The 15,404-nt window shown below is 30.5% G+C and overlaps 2 long non-coding RNA genes across 5 annotated transcripts in view; both read right to left on the bottom strand.

The window, feature by feature from the left end:
• The window catches only part of LOC135689451 (uncharacterized), a 293,016-nt gene that overhangs the window by 221,709 nt on the left and 55,903 nt on the right, over nt 1-15,404 (bottom strand). The window lies entirely within an intron of this gene.
• Nucleotides 4,466-14,695, bottom strand: LOC148960259 (uncharacterized). 2 transcript variants are annotated; one of them, XR_016145362.1, is made up of 5 exons: nt 14,633-14,695; nt 11,653-11,713; nt 11,064-11,124; nt 7,492-7,552; nt 4,466-4,529 (listed from the first exon to the last, which is right to left on the bottom strand). It is a non-coding gene; the product is annotated as an uncharacterized LOC148960259 (long non-coding RNA). The 2 variants fall into 2 exon arrangements; XR_016145363.1 differs by having other exon boundaries at nt 7,501-7,552.

Below are 15,404 nucleotides of genomic sequence, written 5' to 3'. Positions count from 1 at the left end.
GTATCTATAAGATCATAATATCTATAAAATCAAGTGATATCTATAAGATACATAGAATGTTTCAGACTAAAGTTTGAAAAAGCTAAAAGATTTGAAAATTTTTCCAAATCTTTTTTCCTCGAAACAAGCAAGAAAGTCTTAATTTACGTTTCGAACACCATTTCGGATAGTTTTGGTGTATTTTTGGCTCAAATACTGGAAATGAGAACTTAGTCATTTTTGAAAAATTTCATGACCCCGGACCTGCAAAAAAGTTCAAAAAATTGAAAATTTTTCAAAATTTTTTTTTTTCCTCGAAACAACCGAGAAAGTCTTAATTTACGTTACGAACACCATTACGGGTAGTTTTGGTGAATTTTTGGCTCAAATACTGGAAATGAGGACTTTGTCGTTTTTGAAAAATTTTTATGACCCCGGACCTGCAGAAAAGTTCAAAAAATTGAGAATTTTTCAAAATTTTTTTTTTCCTCGAAACAACCAAGTAAGTCTTAATTTACGTTACGAACACCATTTCGGGTAGTTTTGGTGTATTTTTTGCTCAAATACTGGAAATGAGGACTTAGTCATTTTTGAAAAATTTCATGACCCCGGACCTGCAAAAAAGTTCAAAAAATTGAAAATTTTTCAAAATTTTTTTTTTCCTCGAAACAACGAAGAAAGTCTTAATTTACGTTACGAACACCAGTTCGGGTAGTTTTGGTGTATTTTTGGGTCAAATACTGGAAATGAGAACTTAGTCATTTTTGAAAAATTTCATGACCCCGGACCTGCAAAAAAGTTCAAAAAATTGAAAATTTTTCAAAATTTTTTTTTTCCTCGAAACAACCGAGAAAGTCTTAATTTACGTTACGAACACCATTTCGGGTAGTTTTGGTGAATTTTTGGCTCAAATACTGGAAATGAGGACTTTGTCATTTTTTAAAAATTTCATGACCCCGGACCTGCAAAAAAGTTCAAAAAATTGAAAATTTTTCAAAAATTTTTTTTTCCTCGAAACAATCGAGAAAGTCTTAATTTACATTACGAACACCATTTCGGGTAGTTTTGGTGTATTTTTGGCTCAAATACTGGAAATGAGGAGTTTGTCATTTTTGAAAAATTTCATGACCCCGGACCTGCAAAAAAGTTCAAAAAATTGAGAATTTTTCAAAATTTTTTTTTTCCTCTAAACAACCAAGGAAGTCTTAATTTACGTTACGAACACCATTTCAGGTAGTTTTGGTGTATTTTGGGCTCAAATACAGGAAATGAGGACTTAGTCTCTTTTGAAAAATTTCATGACCACGGACATGCAAAAAAGTTCAAAAAATTGAAAAATTTTCAAAAAAAAAATCTTTCTACTAGTAACAACCAAGAATGATAAGAAAATACCTTTCTGACATGTTTTCATGACATTTGGCTCAACCTTCAAGTGATATCTGGAATGTAGTACCTATATGATAAAGTGATAGATCAAGATCAAGTATCTATAAGATCATAATATCTATAAAATCAAGTGATATCTATAAGATACATAGAATGTTTCAGACTAAAGTTTGAAAAAAAGCTAAAAGATTTGAAAATTTTTCAAAATCTTTTTTCCTCGAAACAACCAAGAAAGTCTTAATTTACGTTTCGAACACCATTTCGGATAGTTTTGGTGTATTTTTGGCTCAAATACTGGAAATGAGAACTTAGTCATTTTTGAAAAATTTCATGACCCCGGACCTGCAAAAAAGTTCAAAAAATTGAGAATTTTTCAAAATTTTTTTTTCCTCTAAACAACCAAGAAAGTCTTAATTTACGTTACGAACACCATTTCAGGTAGTTTTGGTGTATTTTTGGCTCAAATACTGGAAATGAGGATTTAGTCATTTTTGAAAAATTTCACGACCCTGGACCTGCAAAAAAGTCCAAAAAATTGAAAATTTTTCAAAAAATTTTTTTTCCTCGAAACAACCAAGAAAGTCTTAATTTATGTTACGAACACAAGTTCGGGTAGTTTTGGTGTATTTTTGGCTCAAATACTAGAAATGAGGACTTAGTCATTTTTGAAAAATTTCATGACCCCGGACCTGCAAAAAAGTTCAAAAAATTGAGAATTTTTCAAAATTTTTTTTTTCCTCTAAACAACCAAGAAAGTCTTAATTTACGTTACGAACACCATTTCAGGTAGTTTTGGTGTATTTTTGGCTCAAATACTGGAAATGAGGACTTTGTCATTTTTGAAAAATTTCATGACCCCGGACCTGCAAAAAAGTTCAAAAAATTGAAAATTTTTCAAAATTTTTTTTTTTCCTCGAAACAACCGAGAAAGTCTTAATTTACGTTACGAACACCATTTCGGGTAGTTTTGGTGAATTTTTGGCTCAAATACTGGAAATGAGGACTTTGTCATTTTTTAAAAATTTCATGACCCCGGACCTGCAAAAAAGTTCAAAAAATTGAAAATTTTTCAAAAATTTTTTTTTCCTCGAAACAATCGAGAAAGTCTTAATTTACATTACGAACACCATTTCGGGTAGTTTTGGTGTATTTTTGGCTCAAATACTGGAAATGAGGAGTTTGTCATTTTTGAAAAATTTCATGACCCCGGACCTGCAAAAAAGTTCAAAAAATTGAGAATTTTTCAAAATTTTTTTTTTCCTCTAAACAACCAAGGAAGTCTTAATTTACGTTACGAACACCATTTCAGGTAGTTTTGGTGTATTTTGGGCTCAAATACAGGAAATGAGGACTTAGTCTCTTTTGAAAAATTTCATGACCACGGACATGCAAAAAAGTTCAAAAAATTGAAAAATTTTCAAAAAAAAAATCTTTCTACTAGTAACAACCAAGAATGATAAGAAAATACCTTTCTGACATGTTTTCATGACATTTGGCTCAACCTTCAAGTGATATCTGGAATGTAGTACCTATATGATAAAGTGATAGATCAAGATCAAGTATCTATAAGATCATAATATCTATAAAATCAAGTGATATCTATAAGATACATAGAATGTTTCAGACTAAAGTTTGAAAAAAAGCTAAAAGATTTGAAAATTTTTCAAAATCTTTTTTCCTCGAAACAACCAAGAAAGTCTTAATTTACGTTTCGAACACCATTTCGGATAGTTTTGGTGTATTTTTGGCTCAAATACTGGAAATGAGAACTTAGTCATTTTTGAAAAATTTCATGACCCCGGACCTGCAAAAAAGTTCAAAAAATTGAGAATTTTTCAAAATTTTTTTTTCCTCTAAACAACCAAGAAAGTCTTAATTTACGTTACGAACACCATTTCAGGTAGTTTTGGTGTATTTTTGGCTCAAATACTGGAAATGAGGATTTAGTCATTTTTGAAAAATTTCACGACCCTGGACCTGCAAAAAAGTCCAAAAAATTGAAAATTTTTCAAAAAATTTTTTTTCCTCGAAACAACCAAGAAAGTCTTAATTTATGTTACGAACACAAGTTCGGGTAGTTTTGGTGTATTTTTGGCTCAAATACTAGAAATGAGGACTTAGTCATTTTTGAAAAATTTCATGACCCCGGACCTGCAAAAAAGTTCAAAAAATTGAGAATTTTTCAAAATTTTTTTTTTCCTCTAAACAACCAAGAAAGTCTTAATTTACGTTACGAACACCATTTCAGGTAGTTTTGGTGTATTTTTGGCTCAAATACTGGAAATGAGGACTTTGTCATTTTTGAAAAATTTCATGACCCCGGACCTGCAAAAAAGTTCAAAAAATTGAAAATTTTTCAAAATTTTTTTTTTTCCTGGAAACAACCGAGAAAGTCTTAATTTACGTTACGAACACCATTACGGGTAGTTTTGGTGAATTTTTGGCTCAAATACTGGAAATGAGGACTTTGTCATTTTTGAAAAATTTCATGACCCCGGACCTGCAGAAAAGTTCAAAAAATTGAGAATTTTTCAAAATTTTTTTTTTCCTCGAAACAACCAAGTAAGTCTTAATTTACGTTACGAACACCATTTCGGGTAGTTTTGGTGTATTTTTTGCTCAAATACTGGAAATGAGGACTTAGTCATTTTTGAAAAATTTCATGACCCCGGACCTGCAAAAAAGTTCAAAAAATTGAAAATTTTTCAAAATTTTTTTTTCCTCGAAACAACGAAGAAAGTCTTAATTTACGTTACGAACACCAGTTCGGGTAGTTTTGGTGTATTTTTGGGTCAAATACTGGAAATGAGGAGTTTGTCATTTTTGAAAAATTTCATGACCCCGGACCTGCAAAAAAGTTCAAAAAATTGAGAATTTTTCAAAATTTTTTTTTTCCTCTAAACAACCAAGGAAGTCTTAATTTACGTTACGAACACCATTTCAGGTAGTTTTGGTGTATTTTGGGCTCAAATACAGGAAATGAGGACTTAGTCTCTTTTGAAAAATTTCATGACCACGGACATGCAAAAAAGTTCAAAAAATTGAAAAATTTTCAAAAAAAAAATCTTTCTACTAGTAACAAACAAGAACGATAAGAAAATACCTTTCTGACATGTTTTCATGATATTTGGCTCAACCTTCAAGTGATATCTGGAAAGTAGTACCTATAAGATAAAGTGATAGATCAAGATCAAGTATCTATAAGATCATAATATCTATAAAATCAAGTGATATCTATAAGATACATAGAATGTTTCAGACTAAAGTTTGAAAAAAAGCTAAAAGATTTGAAAATTTTTCAAAATCTTTTTTCCTCGAAACAACCAAGAAAGTCTTAATTTACGTTTCGAACACCATTTCGGATAGTTTTGGTGTATTTTTGGCTCAAATACTGGAAATGAGAACTTAGTCATTTTTGAAAAATTTCATGACCCCGGACCTGCAAAAAAGTTCAAAAAATTGAGAATTTTTCAAAATTTTTTTTTCCTCTAAACAACCAAGAAAGTCTTAATTTACGTTACGAACACCATTTCAGGTAGTTTTGGTGTATTTTTGGCTCAAATACTGGAAATGAGGATTTAGTCATTTTTGAAAAATTTCACGACCCTGGACCTGCAAAAAAGTCCAAAAAATTGAAAATTTTTCAAAAAATTTTTTTTCCTCGAAACAACCAAGAAAGTCTTAATTTATGTTACGAACACAAGTTCGGGTAGTTTTGGTGTATTTTTGGCTCAAATACTAGAAATGAGGACTTAGTCATTTTTGAAAAATTTCATGACCCCGGACCTGCAAAAAAGTTCAAAAAATTGAGAATTTTTCAAAATTTTTTTTTTCCTCTAAACAACCAAGAAAGTCTTAATTTACGTTACGAACACCATTTCAGGTAGTTTTGGTGTATTTTTGGCTCAAATACTGGAAATGAGGACTTTGTCATTTTTGAAAAATTTCATGACCCCGGACCTGCAAAAAAGTTCAAAAAATTGAAAATTTTTCAAAATTTTTTTTTTTCCTTGAAACAACCGAGAAAGTCTTAATTTACGTTACGAACACCATTACGGGTAGTTTTGGTGAATTTTTGGCTCAAATACTGGAAATGAGGACTTTGTCATTTTTGAAAAATTTCATGACCCCGGACCTGCAGAAAAGTTCAAAAAATTGAGAATTTTTCAAAATTTTTTTTTTCCTCGAAACAACCAAGTAAGTCTTAATTTACGTTACGAACACCATTTCGGGTAGTTTTGGTGTATTTTTTGCTCAAATACTGGAAATGAGGACTTAGTCATTTTTGAAAAATTTCATGACCCCGGACCTGCAAAAAAGTTCAAAAAATTGAAAATTTTTCAAAATTTTTTTTTCCTCGAAACAACGAAGAAAGTCTTAATTTACGTTACGAACACCAGTTCGGGTAGTTTTGGTGTATTTTTGGGTCAAATACTGGAAATGAGAACTTAGTCATTTTTGAAAAATTTCATGACCCCGGACCTGCAAAAAAGTTCAAAAAATTGAAAATTTTTCAAAATTTTTTTTTTCCTCGAAACAACCGAGAAAGTCTTAATTTACGTTACGAACACCATTTCGGGTAGTTTTGGTGAATTTTTGGCTCAAATACTGGAAATGAGGACTTTGTCATTTTTGAAAAATTTCATGACCCCGGACCTGCAGAAAAGTTCAAAAAATTGAGAATTTTTCAAAATTTTTTTTTTCCTCGAAACAACCAAGTAAGTCTTAATTTACGTTACGAACACCATTTCGGGTAGTTTTGGTGTATTTTTTGCTCAAATACTGGAAATGAGGACTTAGTCATTTTTGAAAAATTTCATGACCCCGGACCTGCAAAAAAGTTCAAAAAATTGAAAATTTTTCAAAATTTTTTTTTCTTGAAACAACGAAGAAAGTCTTAATTTACGTTACGAACACCAGTTCGGGTAGTTTTGGTGTATTTTTGGGTCAAATACTGGAAATGAGAACTTAGTCATTTTTGAAAAATTTCATGACCCCGGACCTGCAAAAAAGTTCAAAAAATTGAAAATTTTTCAAAATTTTTTTTTTCCTCGAAACAACCGAGAAAGTCTTAATTTACGTTACGAACACCATTTCGGGTAGTTTTGGTGAATTTTTGGCTCAAATACTGGAAATGAGGACTTTGTCATTTTTGAAAAATTTCATGACCCCGGACCTGCAGAAAAGTTCAAAAAATTGAGAATTTTTCAAAATTTTTTTTTTCCTCGAAACAACCAAGTAAGTCTTAATTTACGTTACGAACACCATTTCGGGTAGTTTTGGTGTATTTTTGGCTCAAATACTGGAAATGAGGAGTTTGTCATTTTTGAAAAATTTCATGACCCCGGACCTGCAAAAAAGTTCAAAAAATAGAGAATTTTTCAAAATTTTTTTTTTCCTCTAAACAACGAAGAAAGTCTTAATTTACGTTACGAACACCAGTTCGGGTAGTTTTGGTGTATTTTTGGGTCAAATACTGGAAATGAGAACATAGTCATTTTTGAAAAATTTCATGACCCCGGACCTGCAAAAAAGTTCAAAAAATTGAAAATTTTTCAAAATTTTTTTTTTCCTCGAAACAACCGAGAAAGTCTTAATTTACGTTACGAACACCATTTCGGGTAGTTTTGGTGAATTTTTGGCTCAAATACTGGAAATGAGGACTTTGTCATTTTTTAAAAATTTCATGACCCCGGACCTGCAAAAAAGTTCAAAAAATTGAAAATTTTTCAAAATTTTTTTTTTCCTCGAAACAATCGAGAAAGTTTTAATTTACATTACGAACACCATTTCGGGTAGTTTTGGTGTATTTTTGGCTCAAATACTGGAAATGAGGAGTTTGTCATTTTTGAAAAATTTCATGACCCCGGATTTGCAAAAAAGTTCAAAAAATAGAGAATTTTTCAAAATTTTTTTTTTCCTCTAAACAACCAAGGAAGTCTTAATTTACGTTACGAACACCATTTCAGGTAGTTTTGGTGTATTTTGGGCTCAAATACAGGAAATGAGGACTTAGTCTCTTTTGAAAAATTTCATGACCACGGACATGCAAAAAAGTTCAAAAAATTGAAAAATTTTCAAAAAAAATCTTTCTACTAGTAACAAACAAGAACGATAAGAAAATACCTTTCTGACATGTTTTCATGATATTTGGCTCAACCTTCAAGTGATATCTGGAAAGTAGTACCTATAAGATAAAGTGATAGATCAAGATCAAGTATCTATAAGATCATAATATCTATAAAATCAAGTGATATCTATAAGATACATAGAATGTTTCAGACTAAAGTTTGAAAAAAAGCTAAAGATTTGAAAATTTTTCAAAATCTTTTTTCCTCGAAACAACCAAGAAAGTCTTAATTTACGTTTCGAACACCATTTCGGATAGTTTTGGTGTATTTTTGGCTCAAATACTGGAAATGAGAACTTAGTCATTTTTTAAAAATTTCATGACCCCGGACCTGCAAAAAAGTTCAAAAAATTGAAAATTTTTCAAAATTTTTTTTTTCCTCGAAACAACGAAGAAAGTCTTAATTTACGTTACGAACACCAGTTCGGGTAGTTTTGGTGTATTTTTGGGTCAAATACTGAAAATGAGAACTTAGTCATTTTTGAAAAATTTCATGACCCCGGACCTGCAAAAAAGTTCAAAAAATTGAAAATTTTTCAAAATTTTTTTTTTCCTCGAAACAATCGAGAAAGTCTTAATTTACATTACGAACACCATTTCGGGTAGTTTTGGTGTATTTTTGGCTCAAATACTGGAAATGAGGACTTTGTAATTTTTGAAAAATTTCATGACCCCGGACCTGCAAAAAAGTTCAAAAAATTGAAAATTTTTCAAAATTTTTTTTTTCCTCTAAACAACCAAGAAAGTCTTAATTTACGTTACGAACACCATTTCAGGTAGTTTTGGTGTATTTTGGGCTCAAATACAGGAAATGAGGACTTAGTCTCTTTTGAAAAATTTCATGACCCCGGACATGCAAAAATGTTCAAAAAATTGAAAAATTTTCAAAAAAAATCTTTCTAATAGTAACAACCAAGAATGATAAGAAAATACCTTTCTGACATGTTTTCATGACATTTGGCTCAACCTTCAAGTGATATCTGGAATGTAGTACCTATATGATAAAGTGATAGATCAAGATCAAGTATCTATAAGATCATAATATCTATAAAATCAAGTGATATCTATAAGATACATAGAATGTTTCAGACTAAAGTTTGAAAAAAAGCTAAAGATTTGAAAATTTTTCAAAATCTTTTTTCCTCGAAACAACCAAGAAAGTCTTAATTTACGTTTCGAACACCATTTCGGATAGTTTTGGTGTATTTTTGGCTCAAATACTGGAAATGAGAACTTAGTCATTTTTTAAAAATTTCATGACCCCGGACCTGCAAAAAAGTTCAAAAAATTGAAAATTTTTCAAAATTTTTTTTTTCCTCGAAACAACGAAGAAAGTCTTAATTTACGTTACGAACACCAGTTCGGGTAGTTTTGGTGTATTTTTGGGTCAAATACTGAAAATGAGAACTTAGTCATTTTTGAAAAATTTCATGACCCCGGACCTGCAAAAAAGTTCAAAAAATTGAAAATTTTTCAAAATTTTTTTTTTCCTCGAAACAATCGAGAAAGTCTTAATTTACATTACGAACACCATTTCGGGTAGTTTTGGTGTATTTTTGGCTCAAATACTGGAAATGAGGACTTTGTAATTTTTGAAAAATTTCATGACCCCGGACCTGCAAAAAAGTTCAAAAAATTGAAAATTTTTCAAAATTTTTTTTTTCCTCTAAACAACCAAGAAAGTCTTAATTTACGTTACGAACACCATTTCAGGTAGTTTTGGTGTATTTTGGGCTCAAATACAGGAAATGAGGACTTAGTCTCTTTTGAAAAATTTCATGACCCCGGACATGCAAAAATGTTCAAAAAATTGAAAAATTTTCAAAAAAAATCTTTCTACTAGTAACAACCAAGAGTGATAAGAAAATACCTTTCTGACATGTTTTCATGACATTTGGCTCAACCTTCAAGTGATATCTGGAATGTAGTACCTATATGATAAAGTGATAGATCAAGATCAAGTATCTATAAGATCATAATATCTATAAAATCAAGTGATATCTATAAGATACATCGAATGTTTCAGACTAAAGTTTGAAAAAGCTAAAAGATTTGAAAATTTTTCCAAATCTTTTTTCCTCGAAACAAGCAAGAAAGTCTTAATTTACGTTTCGAACACCAGTTCGGGTAGTTTTGGTGAATTTTTGGCTCAAATACTGGAAATGAGGACTTTGTCATTTTTTAAAAATTTCATGACCCCGGACCTGCAAAAAAGTTCAAAAAATTGAAAATTTTTCAAAATTTTTTTTTCCTCGAAACAATCGAGAAAGTCTTAATTTACATTACGAACACCATTTCGGGTAGTTTTGGTGTATTTTTGGCTCAAATACTGGAAATGAGAACTTAGTCGTTTTTGAAAAATTTCATGACCCCGGACCTGCAAAAAAGTTCAAAAAATTGAAAATTTTTCAAAATTTTTTTTGTCCTCGAAACAACCGAGAAAGTCTTAATTTACGTTACGAACACCAGTTCGGGTAGTTTTGGTGTATTTTTGGCTCAAATACTGGAAATGAGGACTTAGTCTCTTTTGAAAAATTTCATGACCCCGGACATGCAAAAAAGTTCAAAAAATTGAAAAATTTTCAAAAAAAATCTTTCTACTAGTAACAACCATAAATGATAAGAAAATACCTTTCTGACATGTTTTCATGACATTTGGCTCAACCTTCAAGTGATATCTGGAATGTAGTACCTATATGATAAAGTGATAGATCAAGATCAAGTATCTATAAGATCATAATATCTATAAAATCAAGTGATATCTATAAGATACATAGAATGTTTCAGACTAAAGTTTGAAAAAGCTAAAAGATTTGAAAATTTTTCCAAATCTTTTTTCCTCGAAACAAGCAAGAAAGTCTTAATTTACGTTTCGAACACCATTTCGGATAGTTTTGGTGTATTTTTGGCTCAAATACTGGAAATGAGAACTTAGTCATTTTTGAAAAATTTCATGACCCCGGACCTGCAAAAAAGTTCAAAAAATTGAAAATTTTTCAAAATTTTTTTTTTCCTCGAAACAAGCGAGAAAGTCTTAATTTACGTTACGAACACCAGTTCGGGTAGTTTTGGTGTATTTTTGGCTCAAATACTGGAAATGAGAACTTAGTCATTTTTGAAAAATTTCATGACCCCGGACCTGCAAACAAAATTCAAAAAATTTAAAATTTTTCAAAATTTTTTTTTTCCTCGAAACAACCGAGAAAGTCTTAATTTACGTTACGAACACCATTTCGGATAGTTTTGTTGTATTTTTGGCTCAAATACTGGAAATGAGAACTTAGTCATTTTTGAAAAATTTCATGACCCCGGACCTGCAAAAAAGTTCAAAAAATTGAAAATTTTTCAAAATTTTTCTTTTCCTCTAAACAACCAAGAAAGTCTTAATTTACGTTACGAACACCATTTCGGGTAGTTTTGGTGAATTTTTGGCTCAAATACTGGAAATGAGGACTTTGTCATTTTTGAAAAATTTCATGACCCCGGACATGCAAAAAAGTTCAAAAAATTGAAAAATTTTCAAAAAAAATCTTTCTACTAGTAACAACCAAGAATGATAAGAAAATACCTTTCTGACATGTTTTCATGATATTTGGCTCAACCTTCAAGTGATATCTGGAAAGTAGTACCTATAAGATAAAGTGATAGATCAAGATCAAGTATCTATATGATCATAATGTCTATAAAATCAAGTGATATCTATAAGATACATAGAATGTTTCAGACTAAAGTTTGAAAAAAGCTAAAAGATTTGAAAATTTTTCAAAATCTTTTTTCCTCGAAACAACCAAGAAAGTCTTAATTTACGTTTCGAACACCATTTCGGATAGTTTTGGTGTATTTTTGGCTCAAATACTGGAAATGAGAACTTAGTCATTTTTGAGAAATTTCATGACCCCAGCCCTGCAAAAAAGTTCAAAAAATTGAAAATTTTTCAAAATTTTTTTTTTCCTCTAAACAACCAAGAAAGTCTTAATTTACGTTACGAACACCATTTCAGGTAGTTTTGGTGTATTTTTGGCTCAAATACTGGAAATGAGGACTTTGTCATTTTTGAAAAATTTCATGACCCCGGACATGCAAAAAAGTTCAAAAAATTGAAAAATTTTCAAAAAAAATCTTTCTACTAGTAACAACCAAGAATGATAAGAAAATACCTTTCTGACATGTTTTCATGATATTTGGCTCAACCTTCAAGTGATATCTGGAAAGTAGTACCTATAAGATAAAGTGATAGATCAAGATCAAGTATCTATAAGATCATAATATCTATAAAATCAAGTGATATCTATAAGATACATAGAATGTTTCAGACTAAAGTTTGAAAAAAAGCTGAAAGATTTGAAAATTTTTCAAAATCTTTTTTCCTCGAAACAACCAAGAAAGTCTTAATTTACGTTTCGAACACCATTTCGGATAGTTTTGGTGTATTTTTGGCTCAAATACTGGAAATGAGAACTTAGTCATTTTTGAGAAATTTCATGACCCCGGACCTGCAAAAAAGTTCAAAAAATTGAAAATTTTTCAAAATTTTTTTTTTCCTCGAAACAACCGAGAAAGTCTTAATTTACGTTACGAACACCATTTCGGGTAGTTTTGGTGAATTTTTGGCTCAAATACTGGAAATGAGGACTTTGTCATTTTTGAAAATTTTCATGACCCCGGACCTGCAAAAATGTTCAAAAAATTGAAAATTTTTCAAAATTTTTTTTTTCCTCTAAACAACCAAGAAAGTCTTAATTTACGTTACGAACACCATTTCGGGTAGTTTTGGTGTATTTTTGGCTCAAATACTGGAAATGAGGACTTGGTCATTTTTTAAAAATTTCATGACCCCGGACCTGCAAAAAAATTCAAAAAATTGAAAATTTTTCAAAATTTTTTTTTTCCTCGAAACAACCGAGAAAGTCTTAATTTACGTTACGAACACCATTTCGGGTAGTTTTGGTGAATTTTTGGCTCAAATACTGGAAATGAGGACTTAGTCATTTTTGAAAAATTTCATGACCACGGACCTGCAAAGATGTTCAAAAAATTGAAAATTTTTCAAAATTTTTTTTTCCTCGAAACAATTGAGAAAGTCTTAATTTACATTACGAACACCATTTCGGGTAGTTTTGGTGTATTTTTGGCTCAAATACTAGAAATGAGGACTTAGTCATTTTTGAAAAATTTCATGACACCGGACCTGCAAAAAAGTTCAAAAAATTGAAAATTTTTCAAAAAAAATCTTTCTACTAGTAACAACCAAGAATGAAAAGAAAATACCTTTCTGACATGTTTTCATGACATTTGGCTCAACCTTCAAGTGATATCTGGAATGTAGTACCTATATGATAAAGTGATAGATCAAGATCAAGTATCTATAAGATCATAATATCTATAAAATCAAGTGATATCTATAAGATACATAGAATGTTTCAGACTAAAGTTTGAAAAAGCTAAAAGATTTGAAAATTTTTCCAAATCTTTTTTCCTCGAAACAAGCAAGAAAGTCTTAATTTACGTTTCGAACACCATTTCGGGTAGTTTTGGTGTATTTTTGGCTCAAATACTAGAAATGAGGACTTAGTCATTTTTGAAAAATTTCATGACCCCGGACCTGCAAAAAAATTCAAAAAATTGAAAATTTTTCAAAATTTTTGTTTTCCTCTGAACAACCAAGAAAGTCTTAATTTACGTTACGAACACCATTTCAGGTAGTTTTGGTGTATTTTGGGCTCAAATACAGGAAATGAGGACTTAGTCTCTTTTGAAAAATTTCATGACCCCCGACATGCAAAAAAGTTCAAAAAATTGAAAATTTTCAAAAAAATCTTTCTACTAGTAACAACCAGGAATGATAAGAAAATACCTTTCTGACATGTTTTCATGACATTTGGCTCAACCTTCAAGTGATATCTGGAATGTAGTACCTATATGATAAAGTGATAGATCAAGATCAAGTATCTATAAGATCATAATATCTATAAAATCAAGCGATATCTATAAGATACATAGAATGTTTCAGACTAAAGTTTGAAAAAGCTAAAAGATTTGAAAATTTTTCCAAATCTTTTTTCCTCGAAACAAGCAAGAAAGTCTTAATTTACGTTTCGAACACCATTTCGGGTAGTTTTGGTGAATTTTTGGCTCAAATACTGGAAATGAGGACTTTGTCATTTTTGAAAAATTTCATGACCCCGGACCTGCAAAAAAGTTCAACAAATTGAAAATTTTTCAAAATTTTTTTTTTCCTCGAAACAACCAAGAAAGTTTTAATTTACGTTACGAACACCAGTTCGGGTAGTTTTGGTGTATTGTTGGCTCAAATACTGGAAATGAGAACTTAGTCATTTTTGAAAAATTTCATGACCCCGGACCTGCAAAAAAATTAAAAAAATTGAAAATTTTTCAAAATTTTTTTTTTCCTCGAAACAACCGAGAAAGTCTTAATTTACGTTACGAACACCATTTCGGGTAGTTTTGGTGAATTTTTGGCTCAAATACTGGAAATGAGGACTTTGTCATTTTTGAAAAATTTTATGACCCCGGACCTGCAAAAAAGTTCAAAAAATTGAAAATTTTTCACAGTTTTTTTTTTCCTCGAAACAACGAAGAAAGTCTTAATTTACGTTACGAACACCAGTTCGGGTAGTTTTGGTGTATTTTTGGGTCAAATACTGGAAATGAGAACTTAGTCATTTTTGAAAAATTTCATGACCCCGGACCTGCAAAAAAGTTCAAAAAATTGAAAATTTTTCAAAATTTTTTTTTCCTCGAAACAACCGAGAAATTCTTAATTTACGTTACGAACACCAGTTCGGGTAGTTTTGGTGTATTTTTGGCTCAAATACTGGAAATGAGGACTTTGTCATTTTTTAAAAATTTCATGACCCCGGACCTGCAAAAAAGTTCAAAAAATTGAAAATTTTTCAAAATTTTTTTTTTCCTCTAAACAACCAAGGAAGTCTTAATTTACGTTACGAGCACCATTTCAGGTAGTTTTGGTGTATTTTTGGCTCAAATACTGGAAATGAGGACTTTGTCATTTTGGAAAAATTTCATGACCCCGGACATGCAAAAAAGTTCAAAAAATTGAAAAATTTTCAAAAAAAATCTTTCTACTAGTAACAACCAAGAACAATGAGAAAATACCTTTCTGACATGTTTTCATGATATTTGGCTCAACCTTCAAGTGATATCTGGAAAGTAGTACCTATAAGATAAAGTGATAGATCAAGATCAAGTATCTATAAGATCATAATATCTATAAAATCAAGTGATATCTATAAGATACATAGAATGTTTCAGACTAAAGTTTGAAAAAAAGCTAAAAGATTTGAAAATTTTTCAAAATCTTTTTTCCTCGAAGCAACCAAGAAAGTCTTAATTTACGTTTCCAACACCATTTCGGATAGTTTTGGTGTATTTTTGGCTAAAATACTGGAAATGAGAACTTAGTCATTTTTGAGAAATTTCATGACCCCGGACCTGCAAAAGAGTTCAAAAAATTGAAAATTTTTCAAAATTTTTTTTTTCCTCGAAACAACCGAGAAAGTCTTAATTTACGTTACGAACACCATTTCGGGTAGTTTTGGTGAATTTTTGGCTCAAATACTGGAAATGAGGACTTTGTCATTTTTGAAAAATTTCATGACCCCGGACCTGCAAAAATGTTCAAAAAATTGAAAATTTTTCAAAATTTTTTTTTTCCTCTAAACAACCAAGAAAGTCTTAATTTACGTTACGAACACCATTTCGGGTAGTTTTGGTGTATTTTTGGCTCAAATACTGGAAATGAGGACTTAGTCATTTTTGAAAAATTTCATGACCCCGGACCTGCAAAAAAGTTCAAAAAATTGAAATTTTTTCAAAATTTTTTTTTCCCTCTAAACAACCAAGAAAGTCTTAATTTACGTTACAAACA

The sequence above is a fragment of the Rhopilema esculentum genome, chromosome 5 (genome assembly GCF_057945365.1).
Source record: "Rhopilema esculentum isolate cy_ngs chromosome 5, ASM5794536v1, whole genome shotgun sequence".
In the NCBI taxonomy this organism is placed as follows: domain Eukaryota; kingdom Metazoa; phylum Cnidaria; class Scyphozoa; order Rhizostomeae; family Rhizostomatidae; genus Rhopilema; species Rhopilema esculentum.
The sequence above is the reverse complement of the archived record's forward strand: the minus strand, read 5'-3'. Positions and strand labels throughout refer to the sequence as shown.